This window comes from Belonocnema kinseyi, chromosome 6, assembly GCF_010883055.1.
Source record: "Belonocnema kinseyi isolate 2016_QV_RU_SX_M_011 chromosome 6, B_treatae_v1, whole genome shotgun sequence".
Lineage (NCBI taxonomy): Eukaryota > Metazoa > Arthropoda > Insecta > Hymenoptera > Cynipidae > Belonocnema > Belonocnema kinseyi.
In genome coordinates, this window is record NC_046662.1 from 7,851,353 (window position 1) to 7,857,961 (window position 6,609).

The following is a 6,609-nucleotide window of genomic DNA, read 5'->3' on the forward strand; positions in this document are numbered from 1 at the left end:
CGTCAGGCGTGTAAATACACCATCAGCCGTTGATTCATGTCACCGGCGACATGATCACAATGTTGCCAGGTTTCAACTCAGTAAGTCGTACGAGTGTAGTTACTACGACTGCGTAGTCGACCGATCTCGGCAGTAGTGATTGTACCTCCATAACTGACATTCCTTTTTCAACATTGCTGAGGCTTGGCTTCTAGCAATGAGAATCAGAGAGAAAAGGGGGGAGGGCTTGTAGAGTCAACAAATCTTGTTCGAAAATATTACCGAAGATTCTAAAAAAAGGCGTGAACTCTAATTTTTCTTAAGAACAAAGATAAAAATGATTTTCACACCGTAGAGTCCAAGAAGCATAAGAGTCAGAAGAAGAAAAAAACAGCGAGTCGGTAATAGCGAAACACTCTCAAACGCTGATTCTGAGGAATCCGGAAATTCCGCCAAGTCCGATTAATCTAGCGGCCAATCTCTCATTCCCAGACCTGAACGATAACTTAGTATTTATGTATCTATCAATTGACAGGTCACAAACCGAAACTATCCCAGAGACGCAAGTTTCTCCCTCTCCCTTGGGTAGATTGTTTGTGGAACCAAGCCAGCCTGATAATCGCAGTCAGAGCAAGACTTCTGTTTCTCATGAAATTTCGAAATCAGAAATAATTAAGGATCTTGAGGTGCTTGGCTCTCTGAGAGGCAAGGCCATGTTCATTGGAGCGCTGTGGCTTAACTGAAAAACCATAGATCCTGCCACACAGGAAACTAAAATAACCCCTTCCAAGCCGATCTTGATTACTCTTGAGGGCACGGCCCTCCCAGAAAGGATCTCAATTTACATGGCCTCCTTTCCAGTTAAGCTCTACAACTTGAAACATAAAATGTGCATCAAATGCCTTAGTTTTAGACACATTAGCATACACTTTCGATCTAGTGCCTGATGCAGGCGTTGCGGCTCCTCGGAGGTTCACATTGAAATGTAGCTATGTCCTAACGCGAATGGCACCTCAAAACACGCGAACTGTGGTGGAGCTCACTCACCGTATTACAAAAAATGCCCGGAATTTCTATTTCAGAGAGAGTTACGAGTTTTTGCTACTAAGTATAAACTACCGTTTAAAGAAGTTGAGTCGATCCTCAGATCCGGTAAGACAGTTGAACATGCTTCCTCAACCCCTACACAAGCTAACTTTTCTCCAACATTTAGCTTCTCAATGTTCCCAGAACTTAATGACTCCCCCACGGCCTTTCTTTTCAGGCCCCACTTACAGCCTCAAAAACCTTATCACTCACAAACTATGACAACCCCTAAGACTCCACAAACATCTAAACCCCCTTTACAACCTAGATGGAAACTTGCAAAAGTTCATCCAAAATCGATGCAGACCTCCTCGGGTGGGCATTCCCATCAGTAATCGCGAAGAGGATCCAACGCAAACTCATCGTAGTCACATCTCCGTAACAATGGTAGAATTCCCAGCCTTTTTCCAAACGGTTTTGCTCTGCACAAACAAAATAATACTGGTCCTATGACCTCATCCTCCACTCCCCCAATTCGCTCTTTCCCCCTATCCCCTCCTCTATAGCCTACCTTCACCCCCCCCCCCCTTACTGACCTTGTTAATACCCCAGATTCAAACTCAACCAGATCACCAATCATTAGTGCAACCCTATCTTCTCTGATAAACTTGGTGGAACTTTTAGTCTCGGGTCACCTCAAAACAGAGGAAAGTCAAAATATTCTAAATAAAGTGTTGCACTGTGTTAATCTCCTTACTAAATTCTTACTCGCTATTGATGGCTCAGCTTAATAGGTTGAGAATTGCCCAAAGGAATTGCCGGGTGCCTTGAATAAACAATGGGACCTATCAAATATCCGTGGCGAATTCGATATTCTACTTTTGCCTGAAACATTTTTAAAATCAACTTCAAATTTAAAAATCAAAGACTTCAATATCATCAGGGCAGACAGGCAATTTAATAACGGGCGTGGCTTGGTCATTACCATAAGAAGTGAAATTACATTCTCTAAAGTCACTACTATTGTTAACATTGAAAATAGTCTAGAGACTCTAGGAATTTCAATCAGCACTTCCCTAGGCGAACTTTTGGTTATTTCCCTATACACAGTGCTCGCCTCTGATAATTTTATATCATCCGAGACGTGGACTAAATTATTTAATTTAATTAAAAATCTTAATTTTAGCTCATTGTTTATTGCTGGAGACTTTAACTGCCCCAACTCATTATGGGGAAGTTCGCCTAACTGCAGAAATGGTTTGGAACTATGCTCTGCCCATACTAATACGAGTATTGTTCCCATTAACACAGGTGAACCCACCTATCATACTAAAGGAGACAGCCCCCCTTCAATAATTGACCTAGCTTTTGTGTCTCAGAACCTCTTTCACATCACCTCTTGGAGAGTTGGGAATAACTCTTTGGGGAGTGATCACTTCCCAGTGGTATCCAGTCTTGGTATCTCTGCCCCAATAGCTTCGTACGTTTCTCACAAATACAATCTTAATCGAGTTGACTGGATATCCTTTTCTAGTAACCTTTCGGAATCCATTCGGGAGAAAAATAAATTTTCAATTCCCTGAACATTGATTGTTTATCCAAGTACTAGGCTTTCCTTGACAGTGTGGATGGAGCAGTTACTGTGGCCAGTCCTCCCTCAAGACTTTCAAAAAACTTAACTCACTCTAAAGCCAAAAAGAACAAATGTACCCCTGCTCCATGGTGAGATGCGAACTGCGACGCTGCAATTGAGGAAAGAAAGTCAGTATTGGCGGCCTACAGGAATCGTAGAAATGAAGTTAACTACATTAATCTAAATAGAATAGAAACTGAGACTAGACGCACAATAAACGCTTTTCATAGAAACAACTTTAGGAATTTCTGTGAGACTTTTAGAAGAAAAAATTCCTAGAGGCCCCGTGCACGGAAGCTGAACTTTCCAATGCCTTAACTTCAGTAAAAACTAAATCCTCTCCTGGCTTAGACAAAATTGACAATAATATTTTACTTCAGCATCGTGATGAGGTAAAAAACCAATCTTCTTGCAATTTATCATGAAATTTACCTATCTGGCTCCTTCCCAGACTCTTGGAATAACTTCCTAATTTTTTTTCCCCCTAAATCATCATCAGGAAAATTCCGTCCAATTGCTTTAGCTCCATGTTTGCTTAAATTAATGGTAAGGCTCATCTGCAACAGGCTCTCGTGGTACGTGGAGCATAATCAAATACTTTCCCCTACTCAATTTGGTTTTAGAAAGAGAAGATCCTGTTCTGACAACGTGGCTATTTTATCATCCGAGATTTTTTCGGGTTTTCTAAATTTTGAAGTTGTGGCTGGCTGGTTTCTAGATATGAAAGGTTCATGCTCCACTGTCATTCCCCAAATTTTAACAGAAGTTCTCAAAGAGATTAGTGTTCCCCGAAAAAAGGCTAGATTTGTCTACAATTCTACCTCTTGCAAAAACGACTATTACAAAATAACGGTGAACTAGTGGACCCTAGACGCAGTACAGTCGGACTCGCCCAGGGTTGTATTCTAAGTTCAATTAACTATTCAATTTATACCAGAAAAATACACAGTCTAATCCCGGGAAATTGCATTATCATAGATTTTGCTGATAATATCGCTATTCTTTGTCGTTCTGCTGACCCAACTGTATGTATCAAATCCCTTCAGAAATGCCTAAACGACCCTGCTGTTTTTTAGGGCAAAGATATCTTGAGCGCTGCCCAGAAAAAATCAAATTAGTCTTTTTCGACAGACAGAACCTAGATACATCTGACCCATCATGTACCTTATCATTAAACAACGTTATTATCTCCCCCTCGATTTACGTCAGATTTCTCGGAATTATTGTAGGCATTAGTTTATTATTCCAATATCATTTTCTTTATTTATGCCCTCACAGCAATAGGATATACCGGAATATCCCATTTGATCCCATTTATCTCCTAGGTTGTCCCAAAGATATCCCAGGGATAACCCGTCGGATATCCCGCGAAGCGGAAATTTGGATATCCCAGAGATAACCTCAGGATATCCAGGATATCCTTGGGACGTTTACGGGATATTCAAATGTCCCAAGTGGGATATAGAAAATCAATTTATGTCCTACTTGGGACAATTGAATATCCCGTGAACGTCCCAGGTGTATCATGGGGTTATCCCTGGGGTATCCAAATTTCCGCCTTGCTGGATATCCGACGGGTTATCCCTGGGATATCCTTGGTACAACCTAGGAAACAAATGGGATTAAATAGAATATCTCGGTATATCCTATTGCTTTGAGGGTGCTATAAGATAAGAAAAAAACCTGAACAACTTTAAAATATTGAGAGGCACATGGTGGGGTGCAGAGTCAAATATCCTTAGGACGGTTTATGTCTCCCTTATATGAATCAGTCTAGAATATGGATCTCATGTTTTTAATTTCGCGTCTCACAAATATTTTGATTAAATACAAAAAATTCGCAATCAAACTTTAAAGTTAGCTATTGGCTACAGAGGTACCACTCCCGTTAACGTTTTGTTGGCAGAATGCAATTATATTATATGCAAAAATGTGCAATTATAGCTACCTTTTACGAAAATGTTTGCCTTCTTAGCTGAAAAATATATTATTAAAACCCTTGAAGACCGTAACCATCCGCTTCCAGAGATGCTACTCTCTCTTTCGGCTCAGATTATTAGAAAAAAGAAAGTTCATATCATCAATCAATTCGTCCTTCTGAATGCGTTTGAAAAAGTAAAAAATTTAAAACATCAGATTCGTAGATCAGAAATACATCCTCTGTATGAATTTCCCTATGAAGATATGCTCTTCGCCTCTAACATCCACAGAGGAATAGGCCGCCTTGTCCAGAATAGTCCCTCTCCTACAAATCACTTCAAAGACCTAGTGAATAGCCAGTTCCAGGACTATTTACACTTTCACACAGACGGTTCAAAATCGAGAACTGAGTTCTTGTATTTTTGAGCTTGTATTTTTCAATTGAAGCTATATCAATATTATATACTATTGATTACATCATCAGTTACCGTTTTTATAAATCAGTTATTTTTACGACACCTTAAGTGTTTTAGAAAGCGTAGGAACCAATAGTCCTAGAACTATCTATGAAACATGCAAGTATATATTTGGGAATTTAATCAATATTCACTTTCATCATAGGAATATTATGTAAAAATAAATTTATAACTCTTATTTTGCAGAGTATTCGGTGTAAACATATACATGTTTTTCCCAAAATGTAAAAATTATCCCCGTTTAAAAGTTCTAATTAAAAGTACTAAGGGTTATCTTGTAGATAACTTTATCTTTTCATTATTATCTTTTCATCGTGCTGTAAATTCAAATAACACTCTGTCCAAAATATTAAAAAAATTGCAGTTTAAAGCAGCAGTCTCTAATCAAAAAGACGAAAATGAGAAAGTGGATATAAATATTAATAAAAACTACTGCTCGTGCTTTCACCCGTGTGGAAATTGCCAAATTTTTGCCAATTATATGTTTAGCCCCAACTTGGAGAATTATTCTATGGCTATAACAGGGTTAATATCTTAAATCTAGTTTAAACCAACTCTGTTTTACAGCTCTTGATTGCAGCGTCATAAATTTGGCTGTGCATTTGTTTTCAGTCGGGCTCCATCTCGAACTTATTGAACACAAGTCGATGACAAGTATGTTAGTTTGAGGTTTTTGTGGGGAGTTGTTTTGTTATTTCTTCTGTAAATATTATTACACTGTGTTTTCAAATATAAAAAGTGCCGAAAGTGAAAAGCGCTCGTCGCGTTCAGAGGCATCGAGCAATTTCCAACACTCCAAGATTCCAGAATGAAAACGAAAGTAAGTAAATAACTGATAAGTAATTTAGGTTCATGACGCAATGAAGTCAAACATCAAAATAAAATATAAATATTCTATTTTTATGAAATAATAAATAAATTTCACATTCTGAAGAATACGACATTTTAATTAAAATTGGTTTAATAACCCCTTTCGTATCTAATAAACAATACATTATTTTACCGAATTAAACTTTTTCAGATATTGCTCACAGAAAGGTAGATAACCAGTTAACTGATCCTTTAAATATAGAAAAGAAACCAAGTATATTATGAATTATTTTTATTATTGATAATTTTTTTTAATTTTTTGCAGAAGAATTCTTTGAGTATATTTTTTGACAGGTAAAATCAAATCCGAAAATCCATCAATAATATCATCAAAAAGCACATGTCAGGAGAATTAGCCATGAGATTTACAGCTATGAAGGGGATAACAAGTAAATGAATTTTCAAGGACTTTGACATGTGCTCTTGTATTCTATATAAGAAAATTATTATTACATCGATTAATGATATGTGTAATTACGATTTAACTTTAACCTAAATTGATAATTTCTAATTTTTTCATTTTACTGGCGACGTATAATCAGGTTCAAGAATAAGATTTTTTTTTAAATGTTCAGGTACTTGAAATGCTTCTTTTAAATAAACGACTTTACCTTTATAAATGTTTTATCTTATTTTTTATTTCAAAGAACATTTTTTTAATGTGGTTCAAACTACAAAAATAAATAAATACATAGACATAGAAAA

The 6,609-nt window shown here is 37.3% G+C and overlaps 1 long non-coding RNA gene across 1 annotated transcript; it reads left to right on the top strand.

Moving 5' to 3' along the window:
* Positions 1-5,701: 5,701 nt before the first annotated feature.
* LOC117174238 lies at positions 5,702-6,408 on the top strand. Its single transcript, XR_004467280.1, has 3 exons — positions 5,702-5,854; positions 6,056-6,118; positions 6,199-6,408. It is a non-coding gene; the product is annotated as an uncharacterized LOC117174238 (long non-coding RNA).
* The last annotated feature ends 201 nt before the right edge of the window (positions 6,409-6,609 follow it).